Source organism: Ammodytes marinus, assembly GCF_949987685.1.
Source record: "Ammodytes marinus genome assembly, chromosome: 17".
NCBI classification, from domain to species: Eukaryota; Metazoa; Chordata; class Actinopteri; order Uranoscopiformes; family Ammodytidae; genus Ammodytes; species Ammodytes marinus.
In genome coordinates this window covers 14990907-14999717 of record NC_137221.1, presented here as the reverse complement: position 1 = coordinate 14999717, position 8811 = coordinate 14990907, and positions in this window count along the sequence as shown.

Below are 8811 nucleotides of genomic sequence, written 5' to 3'. Positions count from 1 at the left end.
ACACTCATTTACTTGCAGAGATTTAAATGAGAAACTAAATATCACTCCCCAATGTATTAGGAGCAAGTGCCGGCATGCAGCTGGTTATCTCACACTAGCATTATAATGGCTGGAAACAGGGAGAAAAAGCGCGGCTCTGTCTGACGGTAACACATCCAACTGCCAGCGTCCTAAAGCTTATGAATAATCACTTTATATCATATAAATCAAAGAGTAAAAACAACCTGAGGTTTCACGGGGGATTAGTTTCTCTAGACTATAGTTCAATTCAACCAGCAGGAACAAAAAGAAGTCACTGCTCTTGCTGGCCAAGAAATAGTCTGGCACATACTGTAAACCGAAAATGTTACCCAAATTGTAGTTTGGTTTTAATATGCAGTAGTTTGAACAAACAAAATAACGTGTTAATTAATGGAACTTTATAGGTCCTGGTCATCAGATGAATAGGGAAATAAAAAGAGTGACTACTGTGTATTTAAAATATTTGTATCTTAATTTTGCAAGGTCGACAGGTGAGGAATCCCAAGGAATACGACCGACAGTGAATAGAGGTAAAGAGAGTGAGGACGGAGATGTAAATGTACAGACAGAATGTAGGGACAGAGACGAGAGGAGAGTAGCATATTGAAAGCAGAGCTACACAGAAAAGGAGGCTGACAGATATGGTTTTAAGTTATTGCTATACAATTTTTGCTTCTCCATACACCTTAAATGCACATATTTAGATTGAAGAAATCTACAATCCGAACCCCAGTAGCAAGTTCCGTTCTTGGACCTCGGTATTGTATTGCCAAAACATTGCATAAGGCCCTGACTCCCATCATAACATGACCTTTTGAATTCATTGCACTTTGAGTCTTGGCTTGGCGGTACATACTGGTAAATAAATAATATTGCTTCTTAGACATTTGCACCTACAAGGTGTAAACACAGCCAATGTCTGCTCACAGCATTCAGCCCAGGGCATCCTTTCAATCTCTCTGGTAAACAATGTGGGTTGGGGGGAGATTGAAAAACAACAAGCACCCGCCACCGGATTTAGATTCCAATCAAGTGACACCCCATTTAGAAAACGGCTTAATTTTCTCTGCTCTAAAGTGCACACAAACACACACACACACAGGGATCTTGGGCTTATATAGTCGAAGTTGTTGGAGCGACAATGCAAGGTGAACGGTCACATCTGGCAGCAGGAGGCATCGTACCGCATCCTGTCTTCTTCCCTGCTGCCTCTACTTCCCTCAGGTCTCCTCCTTAATCTGTGCTGTTCGTTTGTGATGGAGGGGGGTAGGACTTTGCTGCCTGGGAAAGTCAGAAGTGCTGCTTCATTTGATGCAAGACAAGGTTCATTAAAAAGCTATTTGGCTTGCCTCGTGTCTGTAGTTTCAAAGGAACAATAATCCTAGCTGGTGGGTGCTTACTTTTTCTTCAAAATGTCACAGTGCAAATGTCAGCGAGGAGTTGTTCTCCTAGGGAATGCATGCTATACGCTTGATAAGACATGACCCCCAAAGCAAGTACTGAATTTTAAGCGGAAACACAGAGCAAGCACAGCCCATTTACAGGCCAAAACAAATCCCCCTCAAATATATATATATATATATAACAAATGCAACAGAAGTGACATATTTGCCTTTAAACTGTGAGAGAGGACCATTTGTTGATTCGGAAAAAAACTACTCTTATAGAATTACATTTACAAGGCAAAAGCTGGCTGTGAGGTGAGGAGCTGGGCTGGCAGGTCAACGGTTGGTGTGTGATCCATCTGTTCTGGAAAGCTCCGTCCAGCAGTTGTTGGTGGGTGGGCAGACAGGCAGCTCCACTGGCTGCAACACAAGACACGAGCAGGTGAGGACAGGCAGGACCCATGTCCTGTGTTGCAGCCCTTGGCACAGCCCCACAGGTCACCTTCAGCCCAGGCCACTGCAACTGCTGATCCACTGTGAAGAGGAAGGAAGTGAGGGAGGGAGAGAGAGGGGTGGGGGCATTAAAAGAGAGATAAAGTCAGTTACAATAGATTCTGTGAGTGTGGGACAGGAGGAAATGAAAGGATGAGTTGGGACCAGAGAATGAGACAAGGAGGAAAATGAACAAGAAAGGGTAATAAGAATGAAGGAACATACTAATGGAGAGCGAATGAGAGCGAGGTAGAGAGCGCCAAAAGGGAGATTGCACCTTCCGCAAGATGACACCACATTCATCACCTGCCCAATTGAAAATAGCCTGGCGAAAGAGAGAGAGTTGGCCTTCCCACCTACATCCCCATATCCACGCGGCTCGAACACCCAGTGAGAAGAAAACCCTCCTCTTGGCCTCATTGCCTGACGAGAAAGGTTAATGACTACCAGTGCCACGAGTCCACAGAAAAAAGATCTGCTCGCACTGTCCTTATATAGAATCCTCGTTGTGGCAGAATTGGAGCGTGTCATTGGGAGTAAATGTAATCGTTATTGTGGTCGCGCGTCGAGCTTTGAAAGAGAAATGAGATCCGGCGTTGGGCGTAAGAAATTTGAAAATGTGTGCAAGCAAATTGGGGTTTATGTTTTGTATGGGACTCATGGGGAAGGCAGTTTGTCATCAAAGAGGCAGAAGGCATGCAATCAATTCCCTAAGCCACCACCAAGCCTCCTGTTATTCTCTCTCGGTTTTTCTACTGGTCCCTCTCATGGGGGAGTCTGCCTTGTAACAGACATTGAAAGGTCAAGCTGAGTGAACTCTAAGCTCTGCGTATCACAAACGAAGGTCTGGAAATGTCACGGCTTCACAGACATGTCCTCTTTTACCTGCTGAAGTAACATCAACAGGCAAAACGAAGACAACAACAAAATCAACAGCCCTTTTTTTCTGAGACATTCACCCCCAAATTTCTGATGTGCTAGATTTCTGAACAGGGTTTGGTTCTCCAACGTTCCAGTCCTCTTTAAAGACGCTTACATCAGCCTTGCTGGTTAAACCAGACTTCTTCTGCCTTTGTGACGCAGCACGGTTAGGCAATTACACAAGCGTCTTTCCTTTGCCTAGTTCCTAAGTATGAAAATGGGTTCCAACCTAGATTTTGAGACTACAGGGATATGAACTCAGAGGACAGATGAAAGGAGCTGAAGGACAAAGCAAAAAATAAAAAATAAGAAAGAAAAGAAAAGATGGCCAGGGGCAAAATTCAATTCATTTCACTCTTTTTTCCCTCTATTCTGAATAGAGAGCTTGTAAAAGAGACTTTCGGGAAAAGAAAAGTGAGATACAGTTGGGATTTTAAATAGGTTTTGGGTCAGGGTTATGTCTTTGTGTGATGAAATTGCACAGAGCATGAGGCATCGCGGGGCATTGGCTCCCATTGTAATCAAAGTCACAGAGCATCCCCTGCCTTTCGTATAGGACACTTAGACAAAAATTGTGACTAACAATGGGTGACATATTACTGCAAACTGCTCAAGGCAACTGGAGCTGCGGTGAGAATGAGGCCGCCCGGATTCTACATTTAATCGTTTACGTGAATTGCCTTTCATTACCGGCGCAACAATGGCTTTTGACAGAACTGAAATTACTTTGCCTTTGACAAAAATGCCACAGACACAATTAATGGGACTTGTAATTGCGGTATTGATATTGGATAATAAGTCCCACTTTATTCTCCATAATCGGGACAACGATCACCCAGAGCTTAATGGATACGTGCCGCGCATTCCCCTTTACTACAAACCTTATCCTTTGAAAAGATCCGGCACCATTCAAAGACTTACACCATAGAAAACACATCAATGGTGCATTGTGCAGGCTGTAACAATAGTGTGGCTCCGCAGATCAGTGTTTGAAATAGAGGCATATTTTAGTTTGATGACAGACAGACCATGATGAGGAGAGAAGCCATTGTAAATAAAATGAACATAATACAGATAGCTTTTTACATTGCAAAGGAAAGAGTTTGAGGAAGGAAAAGAAAATAAGCATAGTCGATAAGATACCCAAATTTACACAATGACAGTGTCCCAACCTCATTTTTAGTTCAGATTTCTTAATATCAACTTGCTTTTAATAAGTCACAAGGGAAAAAAATACCTATTTCAAATTACTCAGGCTGTTCATTATCACGTAAGGCACTGGGTCCATCTATGATATAACAGCGATGTTAAACTGCAGTCATTTGCATGTGGATGCACATGTGTTCAACACTTTACATGTATTTGTTTTCTTGAGGACGTTAAACCTTCAGATTGTCCGTTGTCTGGGATTTGACTTAAAATGGGAAAAGAAAAGCTTTTTTCTGGCAGCCTATTTGGATGTGAGGCTGTGTGCCCATTCAATTACTTTTCAAGCAAGGAGGCAGGGAGCTTAAAAACAAACAAACAAACAATGTCATTTCTGCAGGAGATTCACAACATAGTCAGATAACCCTTAGGTCTTATGCTCGATACCAACCCACTCCTTTTAACAAGGGGGGGACCTTATTAAAAGTTGGATCATATAGGCCAGGCATTTAGTTTAACCCAATGTTACCCGTTTGGTAGCTCTGTCCAAAACAGCAGTTGACTTTTCTCTATGTTTTATTCAAAACACAAGTGCAAAGAGTCCTACAATAAAAAAATGCACTTTACCAGGACGGTTGTGTGTACGCGTAAACAAGCTTTTCAGTGCTTTTTTTGTAGGACATGTCTTTGAGCGCTAACCCTCTACCTTCTTATTCCAAAAAGCACATAATGGAAGAGAGGGCATTACTATTCCATCGTCATCTCCTTGTTATTCTCCCGGGATACACAACCATTTACAGAGAGACCTTAGCCGGTCCTTCCACTGGGTTTGTTCATCTCGGTGGCTTGTGAAAAGATCCACTGTTCTCTCTGTGGGGTTCAGAATAGTGGGATGGTCGTCCTGATCCAAACAAACACGGCTTGTAGAACTCACTTCTTTGTTCCCCTCAACCTGATTATGCATGGTGCAGCAAAAGTAGTCCGTACCAGCAACTTTGCTTCCCAATCGCACACACACACACACACACACACACACACACACACACACACACACACACACACACATACACACACACACACACACACACACACACACACACACACACACACACACACACACACACACACACACACACACACACACACACACACACACACACACCAGCCAGTGCTTGTACAGTATGGGTTCACATAGGAATATACACATATGCTCTAGCTGCCCACAAACACATGTCTTCTCATTGCCTAAAAAACGGACTTCGAAACTGAGACCTAGAATTTTCTTCTTAGGCATTGATTATGAGAAAATACTATGATAAAGGAGGAACATGTCACACAATGTCAAATAACCAGATCACCTCCTTCTACGTTTTCACATTTGTGAAGCACTTTGTGTTGTGAAATGCCATACAAGTACAAGTTTGATTTGATTTAATTTGACATCTTCCTCCATCAAGAAACACAGTACGCAGAGGAAGGTTTTTTGTTGAAAGTAGTGCAAGGGGTGAAACAAGTATCTTGACAGTTGAGTGACTCATCCCTACATGTTCACAAATCATCTCCACAGAGAGGGAGTGATCACTTCAAATGTTGACAATAAAATGATATTCATCTCGAGGAGTAGCTTTTGTGAAACAATGTGTCAGAGCCATCAGACCATTGTGAATGAAGTGGAAAAAGAGAGAGCTGTTGTCCTTGAAATAAAGTGTAAATGACTTTGTGTTAATTGCCGAAGAGGCCGTGCAAAGACATCTCCCAACCTGCGCACAGGGGAATGCAAGCGGTGCCGTGACCTTGGTGCTTGCGTATGCTGTGTGGTCCTGCATCAGACTATTCATCCACACTGTGATTCGCACAATGCCTGTGATAAATGCACTACAAGCAGGGGGTGCTTGAAGAGTGCTTACTCTCTAAATGATGCATTATGAAAAAAAAGCAATGCCTCCTCCATGACGAAGTAAGGCACAGAGTTCTAGAAAATGTGGGAATAAAAACATGCAACCACGTGCATAAGCATATATGTCCAAGGCAGGAGGAGCGCTGGCTGCTGAAAAAAACTTGCAGCGAATAAGCTCAAGAGAAGGAAGATTGCACTGACAAGATTTATTGCGAACAAAGGACTACAACAAACGCAGCCAGCTATCAGAGCACAGCATAAGAAACTGACTCACCGAGTGACCTTAATGCTATTTATAATTCATTGAAGTAGATAATTACACCCATTACAGAATTATGAACTGGTATAAAAACTCAGCAAACGTTCCAGCTGAAGATGTGTAAAAGTAAAGTCAAGGAAGCACTGCAGGGGAATGACCTCAGATAACTGCCGCAAGCACACATGCATATCTGCCACTCATATCAGTATGCAGGAGAAAAAACTGATTGAAGTGGACCCTCGAGTTGTTGAATTCATTACAAAGATGAACAACACAAACGACTAAATCAAACACACACACACACAGACGCAGTAGGAGCAAATTGTGCCTTTGTGTCCTAAGCCTTCTCAGCACTATTGGAGTTGGTGTTGTGTTTCACAGCAGGCGTGATAGCCGGCCGGCTCAATGGCTGCTGCTGTTGCTGGGCTTGGCTTTTCCTTGCAGACGCTGACAGGACACTATGGGATGTCTGCGCTCATCCGCTGTGAGCTCTCCAATGGGTGAATGAAGAGTCCTGCTGGCACCCAACCTGACTGACCGCTGCGCAATGGAGACAGGTGTGGCCCCCCAAGCTGCTCCATGATAATAGAGCATTAACACACACAGTGAGGGCTGCAGGTTCCATCATCTGTTTGAGTCAATGCAGAGCAGAGCATGGCACTTTGACATGCAGAAAGTGCAGAGACGAGGACTGGAAAGCACAAAGCAAACCATTGAATTTCTATTGTTGCTGTGTGGAAATCAATTTCCTCTCACTTCCAGGCAGCCTCCAAAGACTTACTTACACTACAATACTGTCTGACAGTTGTGCGATTGATCTCCTCCAGACATGCTTCAGGTTTCCTGTGCCTTATAGAACATTCTATATTCATTTATAACTGGGCAGATCAGTGCCTTTCTACTGCTCTTTCTTTCATCTTGCAATGTTGGCTTATTACAGGAAACAGCAATGGTTTTGTGCCAATTTATTGTGACACCTCCGACTCAAGGAGACCGTTCAGCTTACCTTTGTCCTTCGTTTTTCAGCGACACGGCAGTGGTGGAGACGGGATGAGAATGTGTTCGTAGCCTACTTTGAGCACCATGTCAACCTCCCTGCCTGGCTGCCTGTCTCCACGTCGGTCTCTCCTATATGAATCGCGTGTCAATTTAGTCCTGGCAGTAGTGAGGGGAAATCCGTTTATCCTCGGACTACATTTAACGCGGAGCTGCACCGGCTTGGCCATTTCAATCTTGTGTGGAAGTACCTGCCTGACAGCGACTGATAAAGCAAGATTTACTCGCGGACAAAGTGAGGAGCAATCCCTCACACTTTAGCTTACCCCATCAGTTTCTGTGCGCTCTATACTGGCCCGGTGATTTAATATCTCTTCAGTGGGTGACCCCCCTCCCTCTCTCTCCTTCATTCCATAAAGGGACACACGTACGAATTGAAAATAAAGTATAGCCTGTAAGGAACAACATTTGAGATTTCCGTCTGCACAGCAGCAAAATATTCACTTAGGATAAATAAAATATGTAGCCTATTGCAATTCAAGAACATGTTACCAAATAGACTTTGAATAAGCCTGATACCATAAATTCACTAAAAGGTAATACTGCATTGTGTCATCATTATAATGCCCTTAATAAGATATATTCTACTTTGATATGCCAAACTTAATAGGATAAAAAGAACAATTTATTATTTGAAAGGATGGCGTCGATTAGGCTACCTTATGTTTTGACTTATCAACTTTAAATTAGCAAAGAAGCTATGATAACGCTCAATTGTGTGCCTTTGACTAAAATGGCAGCATTTATTATGAATTAAGTCGATTAACCTACCGTAAGACATGGTGGATATTCCGGGAAAAGGTGTGCGTAAAACGCACCGGTCCGGCGATCAGTCCTTGGACGAGTAGAGCGGGAGCTGCAGCCTAGTAGACTACTGTCGCTGGTGCAGAATGAAATCAATCTCCTGTGTCGAACAAAACCCTCTTTGTAACATATGTGTTGTCATCTCACGTCTCTGTACCGGCAGTCGTGTGTCTGACCGGGCTGCTTCTTTTGATATCTGCACCCCAGAGGGTATACCCATCGGTGCGCACTCAGTGGGCTCTTCCTCCCCGCTGCTGCTTCAAAATATCCAATTTCACATTGTGGCTCTCTTTCCCCCCCAGTAGAATTCCCTTATAAACCCGATGCAATTATTTCCCCTGAATACTGCAGGAGTTTTAAAGTCTCGAGCGACACCTCGAGTCCTTGTCGCATGACTTAGGTTAATGTGTTCTTGCACTCAAGAAACCTGGTTTGTTGGCGCTCTGATATATGCGCAGGATACAGCTATAATGATGCCAATATCTACCCTACTGTCGTCTATTGGTAATTCTCTCTGTCCAATAAGATCAAAAGAAGGATGACATCAAAGGATATCTGGCTGTTCAATAGAGCTGGCTGCGCTCAAATGAAAGTCATCTTTGGATATCTCATGCAACCATGAGTTAGTGTGTGAGTAGGCCTAGGCTTATTTTAATTTGGCTGCAGGGAACATTTCTGAATTAACATCAGCATTGAATCCAGACTGGGGCTGTTAGTAACCTCATTCCAGATAACTTTGCATTAACAAGACTTTAAAAGTTTAATACATCAAATTAATTTGCAATGTGAAGAAATAGCCCCTTACATACACGCCCCCCCCCCCCCCCACA